We start from the raw sequence: 18,322 nt of genomic DNA, 5'->3' as shown, positions 1-18,322 counted from the left end.
ACAATTCATTCCACGTTCCTGTACCTCTCCTCTGTGCCTAGTGCCTTGCTGGGCAACAAACGAGCATTTTGTCACTTCATCCTCACAGCAGCTCTATAGGATTGGCATGATTGAGATATTGAGGCCCAAAGAGGGAAACTCCCAAAAAATCACACAACTATGGGAAATGGCAGACTGAAATTTGTGCCCAGATCTGCCACTGACTCTGGAGACAGAACACTCTGAAACGCCAACAGGGCAAGCCACATCCTCACCTAGGAGCTGGGAACAAAGAAATGAAGGAGACAAGGACCCGACTTCAAGACAGCTGAAGTCTCTCGCAAGAAGAAGGTCTGCGAGAAGTCGGTGTAGTGATAGTGAAATAGTTATCAAGGGCTCCAGAAACACGGTTTGGGAAATTGGAGAAGAGAGCTGTCTGAGCTGGCATAGCTCCCCGGGCTTGAGGAGAGCAGGAAAGGTATTCTGGGCATGGGGTATGCTTAGGGGAAGAACAATCAGGCTAGAAATGGGGGCTGGGTTGTTTCCCATCCCTGAGCAGATTGTGCTAAAAACCCAAAGTGCAGCCTGTCATCTAGGTAGGGTTTCCCATATAGGCCCATAATACCATTTCACCTGCCGCAGCTCAGCCTGGGACCTGCGCCGTGAGCCCCACCTGGCTGATGTGGTCCCTCACCTGGAGCTGTTTCTAATGAAACCTCCGTGATGGGCGTCAGTGGCCCGTTCTCCTTGAGTGTTACGTGTATCGGCCCAAAAGAAATGGTCCAGTTCAGGTTCAGGGAATAATTTGATGTTCCAGGTTTGCTCCGACTCAGCAATGTTAGAAAACCAGGGGCCAGGGTTATTATGCTCCTCCCCCTCCGCCAACAATCCCCCCCTTCAATTCCTCACAACCCCGGCTGCCAGGGCGGGCGGGGCCAGACGAGTGGGAGCTGGGGAGGCACGGCCCAGGGGCCAGCCGGGGCCAAGAGCCACAAACCACAGTCTTCATTTCCCCACACCGCCTCCGCCCGGCCTTGGGGTTGTCTGCCGGGAAGGCAGAGGGCAGGGGTGGGGACCCCAAGTCATCTCCTCCAGGACAGACCACTCCCTGGCATCCTCAGGCAGGGCAGAGGGTGGGGCGCAACCGTGTGAGTCACAAAGCTTCCCTCTCCCCTCTGCCTGGGCCCCGCATCTGGGTGAAGGGAGGAGGTGGTGGCTAGCAGATCACCCCACTTCAGGCCACTCTCTCTGGCCTCCTCTTCCTCCTGGGGGTCATTCCTTTGGAGGATGAGCACTTATGGCCCCCAGGAAGTCACCCCGAAGCCGCTGGCTAGGGAGCCAACAAAGCTTTTGACCAGGCTGCTGGGGCAGTGAGATACCAAGCAGAGAGGAACAGCTGCTGCCCGCCCTGCACGGGAGAGCCCGATCTCCGTGCTGACGCTTCTCGTCAATAGGTCGGATTGTGAAGAGAAGGGGATTTTCTTGGGTTCACATCCTAGCTCGGCAATTTACCGGTTGTGTGACCTTGAACGAGACACCAGGGCTCTCCTACCTGTTGGTTTCCTGATCTGTATCTCTTTTGTGTCGGTCTCCTGATCTGTAAAATGTGGGCAGGGTAGTTCTGACTCCCAGAGTGGTTGGGAGGATTAGAATGGATGCAGATAGTGCTTATTCACTCACTCCACTCCTTCGTCTCAACTCCTAACTGGAGTTATTAACTAAGAAATGAGGGTAATTGTTTACTGCGCAGGGTTGTTGCAGGGCCTGCAAAGCAGGAACAAGCATGTAAGCGTTTGATGCTGGTCCCTTCTTCCCAATCTGGGTCACCAAGCCTGGGAGGAGATGAGAGGGGAGCCTCGGGCGGGAGAGGAAAGAGCAGGAAGCAGCCGGCTCTTTGCAGGCCCGAATGCAGGCAGCTAGGATGAGGTGGGGCGGGAATTTCCTCCAGGGCCCGGTTTGCAGGGGAGACACCAGGCTGGGCAGTGCAGAGCCCAGGGCTGACAGCGCATTTGATTAGGAAATAGGTAGTTTTGGCTCCTACCACATGCAGGCCCTGCTCTAGGCACTGACATCTTTTAGCACCAAGGGAGGCAGACATGGGGGTGCAGAGAGTCCTGCCATGGAAATAAACAGGAGGGGTTCACTAAAGCTGGTTGCCGTGGGACCCCCGCTCCTGTCTGCCCCCGGGAAGATCATCACCCAGTCATATCTGGCCAGGCAACGTAGGTGACATTCTGCCCTTCCTGCCTTATTCAGGACCCATAGTTCCCTCACTTTACAGATAAGGAAACTGAGGTTCAGAAAGATACAGAGCAGTAAGTGGCAGAGCTGGGCGCACAAGACCAGGAAATCCAGCCTCAGCTCCTGGCCTCCCCTGGGCGCCGGCCAGGCGGCTGGACCTCCACCAGCAGAGGGCAGCAGGGCCCAAGGAGCGAGACTTTCCCGGCTCGGGGGAGGCCAGCGGGCGGCTGGCAGACCTGCCCCATGGCTCCCGGGCACCACTCCCTCCAGTCACCGCCCACTGCACCCCGCCCACCCCACCAACCTTGCAATGAAACACTGGGGTTCAGTGTGGCCAAGTACCTTGACCCGCAGCCAGTCTGGTCACACCCAGAAGAGAATCATGCCGTCCGAGTCTGCCGTGGTTCTAAGGTCAGAGACTAGGCTTGGAATCCCGGCTCAGCACTTACCAACTCGCGGGTTTACAGTCAAGTGCTCAGGCAGGCTGGACTGAGATCAAAGAAGATGTCACGCCCAAGGTGAAGCACTTGCCACAGCACACCTGAGTACCATGTAGGCCAGCCTACCTTGATTTTGTCTTCGCTACATTATGGGGGGCACACTGGGACAGAGGGCCACCACTCCTGCTCTCTCCAGAATTTGCAGCACGGTTCAGGGTTCAGGGAGATGATGAAAGTACTTATGATTCACTGGGCGTGGTGTGTGCCTGTAGTCCCAGCTACTCAGGAGGCTGAGGAGGATCGCTTGAACCCAGGAGTTTGAGGTTGCTGTGAGCTAGGATGACGCCACAGCACTCTAGCCTGGGGAACAGAGTGAGACTCTGTCTCAAAAAAAAAAAAAAAAAAAAAAAAAGTACTTAAGAGTGACCAGGGCCGGGCGAGGTGGCTCACGCCTGTAATCCTAGCACTCTGGGAGGCCGAGGCGGGAGGATCATTTGAGCTCAGGAGTTCAAGACCAGCCTGAGGAAGAGTGAGACCCTGTCTCTACTATAAATAGAAAGAAATTAGCCAAACAACTAAAAATAGAAAAAATTAGCTGGGCACAGTGGCGCATGCCTGTAGTCCCAGCTACTCGGGAGGCTGAGGCAGGAGGATGGCTTGAGCCCAGGAGTTTGAGGTTGCTGTGAGCTAGGCTGACGCCACAGCACTCTAGCCCGGGCAACAGAGTGAGACTCTGTCTCAAAAAACAAAAAAAAAAAAAGAGTGACCAGGACAATCCTGGGGGGCTGGCAGGAGTAGGGGAGAAGCTGCAGGACCTCCCTGCAGGAGAACAAACCCCACAGAGCCCCAGCCCGTGTGGGGCGCTGGCAAAGTTCTGCTGAGCTGTGAACACTCTGCTCCCCCTACTCCCTCCAGCTGTGACAAAGGGCTGCTGCCTCCACAGAGCCAAGAGGTGACAGCTCTAGGGACTTCCATGTGGCCCAGCCCAGCCACTTCACACTCCCCCACCAACTCTTTTCACCTCCTTACCCCAACTCCTTCCCCATAATCAAAACAGAAATGTCCTGATAAGGAATTCTTTGCACTACTGTCGCTGGTCGTATCCCCTTGGTCCATCTCCCTACAAGTCCCACTCTCCTGACCTACGTCCCCACCCCCATCTCCAGGCCCACGACTCCAGAGGTCGAAGAGGGTAATGCCCCAGGACCACCCTGCCCATGTCTCAGGAGGTCACAGCAGAATCCTGGAGCCATCGCCCCAGAGTCCACCTCTCAACACACACTCATGGGCTTCTCTTTGCCCATCTCATTTTCCCCTCTCCTTCCCTCGCTCCTGCTTCCTGGATCTCCTCCCAAATGGCTACAGTATCCCCCCTTATCCATGATTTCAGTTACCCACAGTCAACCCAAGTCCAAAAATGTTAAATGGAAAATTCCAGACACACTTTGTAGGTTTTCAGTTCTACACCATTCTGAGTAGCATGATGAAATCTCTCGCCATCCGGCTCTGTCCTGCCTGAACGAGGAGAATCATCCCTTTGTCCAGTGTCTCCACGCGGTAGACGCTGCTCGTCCTCAGAGACTCAGTAGCCGGCTTGGTGATCAGATGGGCTGTGCGATATCACAGAGCTTGTAGTCAATGGTAACCCCTATTTTATTTAAAAATGGCCCCAAAGCACAAGAGTAATGACGCTGGCAATTTGTGCCATAAACTGCTTCCCTTAAATGGAAAGGTGAAAGTTCTCAGCTTATGAGAAAGGAGGGGTGTGGTGGCTCACTCAGCGCTTTGGGAGGCTGAGGCGGGAGGATCCCTTGAGATCAGGGGCGACAGAGTGAGACACCCGCCCCCATAAAAAATAATTAGCCGCTTTGCGGCGAGAGCCGGTCGCCCCAGCTCCTCGAGAGGCTGAGGCAGGAGGATCACTCGAGCCCAGGAGTTGGAGGCTGCAGTGAGCTAGGCTGACGCCACTGCACTCCAGCCTGGGCGACAGAACGAGACCCTGTGTCAAATAAATACATGAATGAAAAAGGGAAAAATAAAAGAAGATAGGGAAGGAAGGGAGGGAGGGAAAAAGGGAGAAAAAGAGGAGCAAATGAACAATTTTAGAAATAACTTGATTTTTATATTAAAAGTTAATCAAAACACATAATTTACCCCTGTGCTCATCCTTCCAAAAACCCATAACCCCCTGATTGTGAGAAAAACTTCAGACAAATCCAACTGAGGGACATTCTACAAACTGTCTGATAGGTTCTTCTCAAAACTGTCAAGGTCGTCAAAATCAAGGCAAGTCGGAGACACTGCCACAACTCAGAGGAGCCTGAGGGGACACGGTGACTAAATGCCATCGGTGTGTCCTGGATGGGATCCACGGACAGAAAAGGACATTAGGTAAAAACTAAGGAAATCAGAATACAGTATGTTCTCTAATTAACACTAATGTGTCGATATTGGTTCCTTACTTGTCACGAATGTGACCCTTTAATATGAGCTATTTACAACAGGGGACACTAGGCTCAGATGTATATGGAAACTCCTCACAATTTTTTTGTAAATCTAAAACTGTTCTAAAGTTAAGAAGTTTTTTTTTTTTAAGAGACGGGGTTCTCACTCTGTCGCCCAGGCTGGAGTGCAGTGACACAGTCAGCTCACTGCAGCCTCCAACTCCTGAGCTCAAGGGATCTGCCTGCCTCAGCCTCCCAAAGTGCTGGGATTACAGGCATGAGACACTGCTCCCAGCCAAAAGGTTATTTTTAAAAAATTAATCTAAGTAGTCCTCAGAAATCTTCATAGTAGTCAAGTGAAATCTTCAGAGTTGGTTGGACTTCTAGGACTTTGTTTAGCCCCGTTTTTATGTCGTTTGTCTATGCGGGGATAGATCCCCTAATCTTTCCACCTTGAGAGCTTCTAAAGGCCCTAATCTGTCAGAGCCTGAGCTGCGCCCTTGAGCACCTATTCCAGACTAGCGCACCACCATGGCTGGGTGGGCCGCCTGCGGGGCTAGCTGCCCTACCTCATCCAGCCCCTAGCAGGTCCCACAGCCTCCACGGCAATCCCTCTCTGCCTCTCTCAGGGCACGGCGTTGTTCAATAAACGCATGTGCCCTGATCTGCCTCAACTTCAGGCAAGACGGATGGGATGGGTACAATTCAACCTGCTTGTAGAACTATAGTGGACGCCAGCAGCAGCCCATGCGAACCAGGGAGACCTCTGGAGGTTTAAACAAACGAATGCTGGCAGCTGACAATAGAAACGTAAACAGTGCCTGATGGATTTGTTCACTCATTTTCCCTCCTGGTGCCTGTTCGCCCAGATTCCCTTGCCTATCCCTCCGGATCTCTGGGCTGTGGGTAGAGCAGCTCCTAGGGGCCTCTCCAAGCTCAGTGTCTCCTCTTCCCACCTCCAAATGGCTTTGTCAGCAGGAGAGATTACTGCAGGTATTAAAAGCCTGCCAGGGCGGGGCAGAGATGTCAGAGCCAGTGTAGTGGACGCCCCGGGCAGCTGCAGGGCCACATGGCTCAGCTGTCCACCAGCCAGAGGGGCTCTGACCGCCCACTCACCTGGCACCTGCCCCTCCCCATGTCTCTGGCCAAAATTATCTCTGTCCAGCTCACAGGGCAATGGTCTATGGTCACCTGTGCATGTGGCTGGGCTCTGGGATGCCAGGGTCATGTGGGAGGGTCAGGGAAGGACTTTGGGCTGAGCCAGGCTGGGGGACGCTGGAGCATTTTCGCAGCTGGGCTGAGGGTGGAGCAGAGTGAGATCGAGGCGGATGGGCTGGACAGACCTGCAGACCCATCTCGATGGTGAATGCTCGAGCACACGCTCAGGGCCCAGACCAGTCAGGGTCCAGGACCAAGACCTCTCACTTGAGAAACAAGGGACGAGTGTGTCCCTCGCCCTGCCACTTGAACTGGGGCAGAAACTGTCCTCTGTAGGGAGAGAGAAGTGCCCACACTGCAGGAGGATGCTGCAGGTCCAGGGAGAATGGTGACAGTCCTCTCTCATGAGCAACGAGGAAGATCGGTGAGTCTGGTACAGGGGCTGCAGCCTTCCTGCAGCAGGGCTACCCTCTGCCGCCTGCCCCTTGGCTGCAACCCCTGCAAACCCTGGCCCATCCGGGTGTGATCTCTGAGGAGGTTAAAGAAAAGGTAACTTATTCCTGGCTGCGGCTGTCTCTCGGAAGCGATCAGAACAAACTTGTCCCCTGCCCACCTCAGAACAAAGCTTGAATCCTGCAGCCCAAAGTTATCCTAGAACAGCTCCCGGGGAAAAGGGGTGCTCTTCATCTCGCACAGCTCCTCAGCACCCAAAGAGCCAAAGCATCACCCCAGACACAGCCAAAGCCAGGAGGGCTCAGGACTGAGAGAAAAGACCATGACTTCCTCACTCTGCAAACCTAGTGCTCATGACACCTGACACATGGTGACTTCCGCCTTGGGCTCCTCAGCCGTCTCACGTGGACGCGTCTCATGCCCCAGCCAGCAGCACTCCTGTCTCCCTCCTCTGCCCAGGGTGACTTCTTCCTCCCTAGTGCCCTGTGCTCTACCCATGCCCAGCTGTTCCAAGTCCACCTTCCCATGGGAGACCTTCTGCAGCCATCGGAACCCCAACTCATTTAGCAGATGTCACTTGTCATGTGTGTTAATAGAGCAGGAAAACAACCTCACCTACATTTTTAAATAACCCTTCTGGGGAGGTGGAGAGCCCAGGCCTGGGAACCATGCTACTCGCATTCAAGCATGCTAGAGCCGTAGTAACCTCTTAGTGTTTTTCCCTCAGTCTCTGAAGCTCGAGGATAATCACGCCTTCTTCACAAGGAGTCAAGGATTCAGTGCAACAGGGTGGGCCCTTAATAAAAGTCATTAGTTTAGGCCATCACAGTGGCTCACGCCTGTAAGCCTAGCACTCTGGGAGGCCGAGGCGGGAGGATCCCTTGAGCCCAGGAGTCTGAGGCTGCTGTGAGCTATGAATGCACCATGGCACTCTAGCCTGGGTGAGTCGCTGGTTTAAAGAGCACCTCTGGCTGTGGCTAGGGACCAGGCTGCAAGGAGGTGGGAGGCACTACCCGCTGGCCTTCCTATCACATGCCTCCTTCCTTCTTGACTGTCTCTTAGACGCCTCAGGCTGCCTCCCGTCAGTCTGGGTCCTCCCGAGTGGGACAGTGGCATAGGAGATTTTCTTTCCAACTGCCTTCCTATGCCACATCTGCAAGTTCAAACTCAAAACTCATCATCCCTAGAAAGCCTTAGTGAAGGATGTCTCTAAGTCTGACTTTCCCTCTGGACTGACCATTCCTTCCCAGTGCCTGCCATGCCCTGTCCAGTTCTCTCAGAGAACCTGTAGAACTCTCCACTGCATTCTGTAGCCCTGGACGTGGTCCTCTGCCATGGGCCCTTGCAGTCCCTCTCTGTGTCTCAGGCCATTGACTCTGCACACCTGGAGGACAGTGAATGCGACAGGGAGCCGACAGGCTCTGGAAGCAGTCTGCAACCAATGACAGATGGCAGCTGGTGGATGAAGGAAGACTTCGAGGCCTGTTCTACACTGTCTCCCAAGGTGTCCAGCCAGACTGGGCGCCAGTGACCTGCTGCAGTAGTTTGCGTGACCACGTACCCGTAGTGGGCTCTCTTTCCTTCCTTGTCTTACTTTCCCAGTCCCCTGGGACCATTTCCCAAATAAACTACTTGCACTTGACTCCTTGTCTGGGATTTGTTTCTGGGTGAATTCAAACTAAGACACACTCACTTGCCTACTTAAGACCAGGGTCTACTGTATTTGTCTTTCTGCCCCCAGTACCTGGCGTACAATGTCTGGCACATGTGTAGATGGATGAACAAACCTGCAGTGGTTCTGTAATATTCTACAAGGTGCACATCTGCATAGGAATCTGACAGCATTCTCACGCTTTAATTAACAGGAATGAACTCTTTGATTTAGGCAGAGATCTTGGTTGCAAGCAATAGAAACTGACTCCAACTAACCAAAGAAGAGAAGAGTTTAAGGGAAGCATGTGCCTGCATAGGTGTACATGTCGGGGGTGGTGGAGGTGGCTCCCAGAATTGATTGGGGACTGGAGGACCAGGTTTGGGAGAGCCAGGAAGCCAGGGAGCTCTGTGGTCCCACTGCCAGTGGCTTAGTGAGAAGAGGCTGCCTGCCAGTAGGAATGACCTCCATCTTCCCCACTTCCTAATGTCATCTGCTTGGCCTTGGCATCCTGAAAGAGAAGGTGTGCTGGGCCACACCTAAGCCACACCAGGGGCACTAGGTGAGCAGAGGATAAGCTGGCCCTTTCAGCTTCCATAGAGGGAAGATGGCTCTACTCCCTTCCTGGCCTCTCCAAGGGAGACCAGGAATCTGCAGGAACAACCCGGTTGAATGGGGTTGGATGGGGACCACCAAGAAATGCAAATATTTATCAGCCTTTCCTTACTCCTTTTCTTCCAATCATGGGGTAAAGCTCAGACTATCTGGGTTACCCCCACCTTCCTTGTCCCACACCCTCTGCCAAACACTGTTCTTTCTCTGACCCACTTGGACTCCTCACTCTTCCATCACTGGTCACTGTGTCACTCTAGTCTCTGCCCATCTGCACCTCCTCCCCGCAGGCATCTGGCTTCCAGCAACTGCTGCCAGGTGCCCAGCGCTGGTGCTAAGCTGCCCTGAGCATACTGCCCTTCCTAGAGCTTTCGTAGCTGTCAGTGACCAACTTATTCCCATCCTGAGCTCTAAACTTGCCACCAGCTCTTTCTCCCCAGGCTTTCCTCTTCCTTCCTCTTCTTCCTCCAACTCCACCCCTACTGGCTGGAACTTCCTAGCAGTGACTCAGTGTCCCCTCCCTCCCATAATTTTGCCCCCATTTGAGTCTTTGCTCAGATGCAAATACTTTATGTGCCTGCAATGTTCCAATCGTTACTTTTACAAATTCCACCTCCTTCCTGTCTCTGCTGCTCCCTGCCACTGGCTACTACACGGTGACCACTCTCAAGTTTCCCTTCACAAGCATTTAGTGAGTGAAGAACCGACCATTTTCAAGGCCTGATTCAAAACTCGGTGGCGGAAAGCAGCACACAGCAAGGCCCAGTCTGCAGGAAGCTTACTCCTCTGGACAGGGAACCAGACATACTCACTGGAGACCCTGAGACACAAGCAAGCGTGCAGTAAATGCCACACTGGGTGGGTGGGTCTGCAGGGCTGTGGGACTTCACATGGGCAGCAGGCAAGGCTTGCCGTTTGGAGGCAGAGGCAGCAACGGGGAGGAGAGAGCACAGCCTGAGCCAGCTCGGAGGGGAGGATGGGGCGGGAGCCCCCATTCCTTGCCAGCGATTCCAGAGGATCAACAGCAAAGTTGCCGGCTGGGTCGTGGGGGCAGGTCAGGGCCACGGTAGCCATGGGAGTCGAACCCACAGAGAAGATAATTGAAGTTGTGAGAATAGACAAGGACCTCAAGGGAGAGAAGAGCTGAGGGTCGAAGACTAGGCTTTGCAGAAAGCCCAAGGGCAGTGCTGGGAGAAGGGGCAGAGGCTGAGCCTGTTTATCTGTCATTGTGGGTCCTCGAGGCCTGTTTTGGATTCTAAGCCCTCCTTCCTGTGCAAGGCACCTGTGGGCAGTGCCTGGACCTGCCTGGGTCTCACTCACCCTCAGGCTGCTCCCCAAATCTACCCCCTTCTCCCTCCACTTCAGTGGGGTATAATACTATGCACAGAAAGTAGTCAGTTAAGAAGAGTAGTAAGATGTGGCTTCCGTCAGAGAGAAAGGGGTTGCCACTCCACTCCTGTCTGTCTTGTGCTGCTATAACAAAATACCCGAGACTGGATAATTTATGAAAAACAGAAATTGCCCAGACTTGGTGGCTCACGCCTGTAATCTCAGCACTTTGGGAGGCTGAGGCAGGAAGATTGTTCGAGCCCAGCAGTTCAAGACCAGCTCGAGGCCGAGCGCGGTGGCTCACGCCTGTAATCCTAGCACTCTGGGAGGCCAAGGCAGGTGGATCGCTTGAGGTCAGGAGTTCAAGACCAGCCTGAGCAAGAGCAAGACCCCGTCTCTACTAAAAATAGAAAGAAATTAGCTGAACAACTAAAAATATATATAGAAAAAATTAGCCGGGCATGGTGGTGCATGCCTGTAGTCCCAGCTACTCAGGAGGCTGAGGCAGGAGGATTGCTTGAGCCCAGGAGTTTGAGGTTGCTGTGAGCTAGGCTGACACCACGGCACTCTAGCCCAGGCAACAGAGCAAGACTCTGTCAAAAAAGAAAAAAAAAAAGACTAGCCCGAGCAATATAGTGAGGCCCTCTCTGTATGAAAAATAGAAAAATTAGCCCAGCATGGTGGTGTGTGCCCTAGTCCCAGCTACTCGGGAGGCTGAGGCAGGAGGATCGCTTGAGCCCAGGAGTTTGAGGCTGCAGTGAGCTATGATCGTGCCACTGCACTCCAGCCTGGGCAACAAAGCAACACCCTGTCTCAAAAAAAAAAAAAAACCCCAAAAACAAAACAAAACAAACAAACAAACAAAACAAACACCAAACAAACAAAAAACAAAACAAAACCCCCAAAATCAGAAATTGACTTTCTCACACTTCAGGAGGCCAGGAAGTCCAAGATCAAGGCGCTGGCATGTAGTGAGGGCCTTCTTGCTGTGTCCTTGCATGGCAGGAGATAGCAAACGCAGTCCTCTTTTACAGTAACGTTAATCCGTTCATGAGGGCTCTGCCATTGGCTCCGCCTCCTCTGTTGTCCTGGAGATTAAATTTCTAATACATGAATTTTGGGGGACACATTCAGACCATAGCAATTCCCAAGAATATTCCAGGGGTTTTCAAGTGCAAACTCCCTCAACCTCCTGTGCCCACATCCTCAAAATGATCTCCTTGCACGTGGCCCTGGTAACCTTTCCTTGGCTCAGAGGAAGACATGAACTCTCTCAGGCAAAACTAATCATCTCAGGGCCAGTCCCCACCCCCTGCTCTAGTCCCACCCCTTATTCCACTTATTTTGGTTTCTACTTTCACTCCCCTCTCTTTACTGACACCTTCTTGCAGGCCACACACAAACTATTTTCTTTCCCATTACAATCCCCATCCTGTCTTCCCTCTGCTCTTCTTTTCATAGCCAGGTTCCTTGAAAGAAGTGTCTACACTTGTCATCCTTTCTTCCTATTCATTCTCAGCTCACTGCATGCTGACACCCACACCCCTCACCCCAACTTTGCCAACATTGCTGTCAAAAGCCACCAGTGATGTCATAATGATTCCATCTGGGTGGTCCTTCCACTCTGTCACCCCTCGACCCCTCTCTCTGCGACACTCTCCTCCACGCTGCTCTCATTCTCTGTCTCTCCTGCCTCTCTGGTCTTTCCTTCTCAGATGCTTTCACTGGCTCCTCTTCCTCCACTGGTCACTTGGCACATCCATCCATTCTTCAAGCAGCTATTTGGCACCTACAGTGGGCTGGCCACATTCTCCTCTCCGCGGCCTGGGCCCTGGGACCCGAGCCTCCTTCTGCACGTGGTCCTCCTGCAACCTGGATCTGGTGCTGGCGGTTCCTGGACCTTCAGCTCCAGCGCAGACCACTCTCCTCCTTTCCAGTCCTCACAAAGCCAACAGCAGGGGTCTCAGAGTCCCTCAGACTCCGCGTGTCAAATGTGACCTTGTCCTCTTGGCCTGCCCGCTGCCTCTCCTGTCCCGCACATCTGAGTGACCAAATCCTATGGAATGTTCCTGCGTTACCTTTCTCTCATCTCTGCTCCCCTCTCCAAATCCCTTCACTGCCCGAAGCCACACTCCTAACTTCTCTCATGCGGATGAACAGAAAACCTTAACTCTCACACTAGCATCCTGCTATCACATCAGAGTTCTTTCTGACACATGAACTTGGCCTTGTCATTGCCCAGCTTCTATGCTCACCATGGGTTGCTTCTGCCTTGAGAGTACACTCAGCTTGCTGTAAGTCTTGTATGGCCTGGCCACCTGGCCAGGCCACTCTGACTTCATCTCACATCACTCTTTACCTCGGCCACGGTGCTCCAGTGACTCTGGCCTGCTGCTTTTTTCTTTTTTTAAGAGACAGGATCTCACTCTGTTGCCCAGGCTGGGGTGTGGTGGCACGACCATAGTTCACTGTAACCTCCAACTCCTGAGCTCAGCCTCCTGAGCAAGGACTACAGGAGTGCAAGACCATGCCTGGATAATTTTTAAATTTTTTTGTAGAGATGGAGTGTTCCTATGTTACCCAGGCTGGTCTTGAACTCCTGGGCTCAAGTGATTCTCCCACCTCTGCCTTCCAAAGTGCTCAGATTACAGGCCTGGCCTGCCTGCTGCTTTTTGAGTACACCAATGCCTGTTCCCACTGAGGGTCTTTGTTCTAGCCGTTCCCTCTACCTGAAATGTTCCCTTTTGTCAAGGAATCTCAACTCCACTGAAGCTGCTCCTCCTCACTGAACCTGCCTCTATTTTCTTCATAGAATTTATCTAGTAAGAGCAGGGTGCCGTGGCTCATGCCTGTAATCCCAGCTACTCAGGAGACTGAGGAGGGAGGATCACTTGAGCCCAGGAGTTGGAGACCAGCCTGGGCAATAGAATGCGATCCCATCTCTAAAAAAATGAAAAAAATTGGCTGGGGCTGGTGGTGCGCACCTGTAGTCCTAGCTACTCGGGAGGCCGAGGTGGAGGATCACTTGAGTCAGGAGTTAGAGGCTGCAGTGAGCTATGATTGTGCCACTACACTGCAGCCTAGGTGACAGAGCGAGACCTCATCTCTTAAAAAAAAAATTTATCTAATAAATCACTTGCTGTGATTTTCAGTTTTATTTCACAAACTCGCTTGCTATGTTCCAGAAGCTGTTCCAGCACTGGGAATATTAACTCATTGAGTTTCCTGAACAACCAACTATGAGAAAGAATTCTTATCCCCATTTTATCAGGAAACCCTGACAGCATCATGGCTTGAGCAAGGTGACAAGTTCACTGTGTGGTGCAGCTGCACTGGGAACACAGTGCATCTCCAGGGCCCCTGCTGGACCATTACACGATGTTACTCAGAGCAGGGATCATTGTGGTCCACGGTACTCCCAGTGCCCACAGCAGCACCTGCTGCACAGCAGATGTTCCATAAGTGTGTGTTCCCTGGGTGACCAAATACCCATCCCCAACAAAAGACAAAGCCCCATCTACTTGCTGAATATGGTGGGATCCCTCCTCTCCTCTGCAGGCTTAGCTCTAGTCTGTCGGCGCCATTCATCACGCTGCATCCAGAGCACACCAGAGGTGGGAAATGTCTTCTCCCACTGTCTTCTTGGTAACCAGTAATTTTTAAGTCAGCTCAAGCACAGCCTCCTCCTAGAAGCCTTCCCTGACTACGCACCCCTCCCCCTACCAGCAGATGGAGGTGGGCCCCTCCTACCTTTGTGCCCTCACAGTGTCCTGTGTAGACTGTGTATATATCCTGTACAGATCCATGATGGTACTCAGTCCTGGTGTACACCTGATGTGCACAAATAGCTATTATTAGACCCTCTCACTTTTTCAAAGGGTCTCAGTTTGGAGGCTGATTTTGATGTTTCCCTGACTTATCCCCTGACAATGTGGCCTCATGTCACACATGTTGTAACCCCAGTGCCTCGCACAGGCAGATGCTCCTTCTGGGAAAGGAATGAATAAATGAACATGTGATCTGATGGTGAGAAAATGCCATCAATTAGAGGTGTAGCAGAAAGTGCACGAGACCAGCTATCAGAAGACATGGTTTATGGTTCCAATTTCATTACTAAACTGGCTACATGACCTTGGCCAAGCTGCTTAACATCTTTGGGCCTCAGACTGCCATTTTTTAAAATGAACAGGTTGGAGTAAATGACCTCTGACCTCCATGCCAGCTCTAAGATTCTGTGATTCAGAGTTAATATCCCCTTAATAGATGAGGACCCAGCAGACACTACATGGAAGAAGTTAGTGAAGCACCACGTACACACACTGGGAAGTCCCAGGAGATCGAGCGTATTGCTGCAGCTCCTGGAGCTGTGCACGAACCATCTTCATTTTTCCCTTCTCCAGCTCTGTCATGCTGTTTCTGTCTCTGGTTAATATGCACAGTGGCTGGTCTTCTCCTCGATTCTGTCCAACTAAACTGCAAGTTCCTTGAGGGCAAGGTTCAAGTCTTATGTTTTAAATCTTGAGGACCCAGCAGGTAGTTAGAAATTGGCATATATTTTGTGGTTGATAATAATGGTCACATAGAGATCCAATGAAATGTGAGACAGTGGGTGGCATATTTAATCAGAAATAAACCAGAGAATGAATGGAAGGCGGTGAAAATTAGGAGCATTGTTCTGCTATCAGTAGCATCCAAATTATATCTCTGTGTATTAAGGAGCAACTTCAGTGCATATAGAAAGAAATATGGTCCCTTCAAGAGGAATAACATGGATTCAGAAAAAGAAAGCCACTCCAGATTCTATATTTATCTTCCAGCAAGTCAGAATTGTGAATTCCATTTGACCATTTTGAATTTGTTGACAATAAAAATGCATAAGATATAGATTATATTACATGAGTAGTAAATACTAAAATAAAATAGATAATGCTAAGAAATATAAAAAATACCAACATTTATGCAAAGCACAAAGATTCACCCATGGAAACATATGCATTAAAAACACAGGTGAATCTTGTCATTAGTTCCAGTAACAAAGGATTAAAGTATAGCTGTATGGTCTCCCACACTCCTTATATCAACCAAATTATGCAGAAATAGAAAGTTAACTAAGGCTATACAGCTCACCAAGAAGATAATTAGATCAACGGTAGAAGCAGATCTAGTAATTATGACCAAATCAAAACATGAACTCTAAGTTGTGGCAAATCAAGTATAATTGCAAAACATGTAACATAGAAATCTCACCTTAAACTCAGTCAATATTTTCTTGCAGTCCCTCAGAGAGTGCAAAAATAGATTTAGCCAGAAAGAAAATGAAGACTAAATACATTTCAGAGTTAAATACTTAGCAGGCATTTTGGGGAAAAAAAGATTGTTATTTTAAAGTTATACCCTTCTTAATATAATGAATGATATTAACATAATTAAAGAGACATTTTGAAAAATAATTGGAGATATGAAGTTTATAATATCACATCAAAAGCTGTGCTCCGATGTGGACTCTAAAGACGACGTCCTGAATTGGACACAGCAGAGAGAGATAAGTGGAGCAGAAAGACTAGATCACAACAGAAGCTGGAACAAAAAGAGAGTGAAGAACGTGGCCTAAGATTCGCACACTCACCTCCTGGCTTGGTTTGCAGTTGTAGGGGCATCAGTTTCTATCATCTCTAATCCAGCTACAGTGACAGCTGTAGGAACAGGTCCCCTGGAACAACTGTTATTGCATCAACCCTTTGCTCCAGAATATACGTGCCCCTACTACTCTATCAAAACCAAAACTTCTCTGCAACAAGTCAAAGGCCTCTAGCCTTCACACTCCTCCCTCCCTCAAAAGTGTCACAACTCTACTTTATTCATTGATTCAATAAACATAAATGAATGAGTGCCAGCTATGCCTGGCACCATTCTACACATCAGGAATGCAGCAATGAACAAAACTTCCTGTCCCACAGGGCTTACATCCCAGTGGAATTCTACATCCAGTTCTTATTGTCTACATCATTTTCCAACAATTCACTGTAATGATGATTGTTCTTTAAGTATGTTACATCTTCACAGTGTCTTCTGCATGAGGTGAAGTCTTCAAAGGTAAAAATCAAGTCTTCTAATTTTTCAAAATCTCCTTTCTCCATCCAAGTACTTAATTTAGCATTGGGCACAAGGTACTCAGTAAGTACCCAAATTCTTCATGTAGGAAAAAAAGAAATCAGAGAATGTATTGTGCACTTAAAGATTTGCTTAAAGAGTAGATCTCATGTCAAGTGTTCTTACTACAATAAATTTAAAAATAGGAGAACCAGCAATCCTTTTAAATATGTTGTCTTCCAATTTCCAAAGGATGTTCATGCCCATTAGTCCATGTGACTCCACAACAATCCTAGCAGGAAATAGGCAGGAATCATTCTCCCTGTTTTATTAAAGAGAGAACTAAGCTTCGGACAAGTCAAGGGGCCTGGGCTAATAATACACAGCTGGCAAGTACCCCTCGCAAAGCAGCTGAAGGAACACCAGCGTTAGTAGGAGCTAACAAAAGGCAGTGATGCCCTTGAAGAAGATGAACAAAGATCAGATCCACTGGGAGGGTCTGGGAACAGGTCTAAGTGCTTAGCAATTGGTCCTTTGGGGACGAGGCTAGAGCACTGCACAACCATCACAAGCAACCTGAGCCAGTGAGCACAAAATTGCAAACAGATCCTGAAACCCCAGAAACTTTCCCCTAGCAAGCACAGGTGTAGCTGAGGCATGGGGCATGAGGTTCTGCATCTTTCAGCCCCATTCCCAGGCAGGGCAGAGTCCTACCCTTTTAGAAGTGAGAAGTGAGAATTGAGGGTGGCCTAGCCCCAGAGCAAAGCTAAGGCTGCTAAGGAGCAGGTGGATCCCAGATGCTCCTGCAGCTGCCCCAACAGCCAAAGTCAAAACCCGTGGCTCAGGAGAGATGGGAAAAGACGGCAGCAAGGAAGCACCAGGACAGGAAAGGGTGTGATCACATGGTCCCAAGGAAAGGGTCAACCACACTCCATGCAATCGACAAGAATCTCATGTGATGTCCATGTTCAATGATAAAAGAATCTACAGGGCATTTCTGGCTTTTTTTTTTTTTTTTTTGAGACAGGGTCTTGCTCTGTCACCCAGGCTAGAGTGCAGTGGTGTCATCACAGCTCCCTGAAGCCTCAGACTCCTGGGCTCAAGCAATCCTCCTGTCTTAGCCTCCCAAAGTGCTAGGATTACAGGCATGAGCCACTGTGCCCGGCCCTGTTTTTTTTCTTGATCAGATCAATTTAGATTCTACTTCCAGACTTAAAAAGAAAACTTTCTATTACTTGAAGCTCATAATCACCCCACCCAACACTCAGTTTTTATTTCGCCTAGGGTTAAAGCAGCATGTAATATTAATTTTGGAAGGTCCTTTGAGGAATACAAATGTGGCCTGGTCCTTGTCTTCAAGGAACTTATAGTCAAGTAGTGGGGGAGGGCTAGAGGGAAACAATCTGGAAATGATTAAGTAACAAAACTAGAGAGCCTGTGATTAAGTGCACCAAATGGATGGTAAAGGGAAGTGGGCAGGCAGTTCAGTCAGATGGTAACGGCTCAGGAGAGAGAAAATGAACACGGGAGGTAGGGAGTGGGCAGAGTGATGGAGAGAAGGATGGAAACAAAGAGACTTCAGGAGGCAGATGATGAGAGAGAGGCAGCTGGGGGCAGGGAAGAGAGAAAAATGGACAGCAGAGACACCAGGGGCTGAGGACGTAAGGGAGACTAGGAGCTAGGAAAGGACAGAGAAGCTATGAGTAAATCAGTACTTAGCTTTGTATAAACTCTTGTGAACCATGTAAAAGCTCTTTAATTTACTTAAACACTGAAGCATCTTTACTCAAACTTTCCTTAAAACTAGAGGTCAGAAACATAGAAAATGTTCGTAAGTAAAGGCCATTATGTGCCAGACACTGAGCTTTAAGACATTATTCATTTCATCGTGAAAGTTTGGTATTTTTCCCACTTTTAGATGAAAA

Source organism: Eulemur rufifrons, chromosome 6 (assembly GCF_041146395.1).
Source record: "Eulemur rufifrons isolate Redbay chromosome 6, OSU_ERuf_1, whole genome shotgun sequence".
Classification (NCBI taxonomy): Eukaryota; Metazoa; Chordata; class Mammalia; order Primates; family Lemuridae; genus Eulemur; species Eulemur rufifrons.
This window is presented reverse-complemented; position numbering follows the sequence as displayed.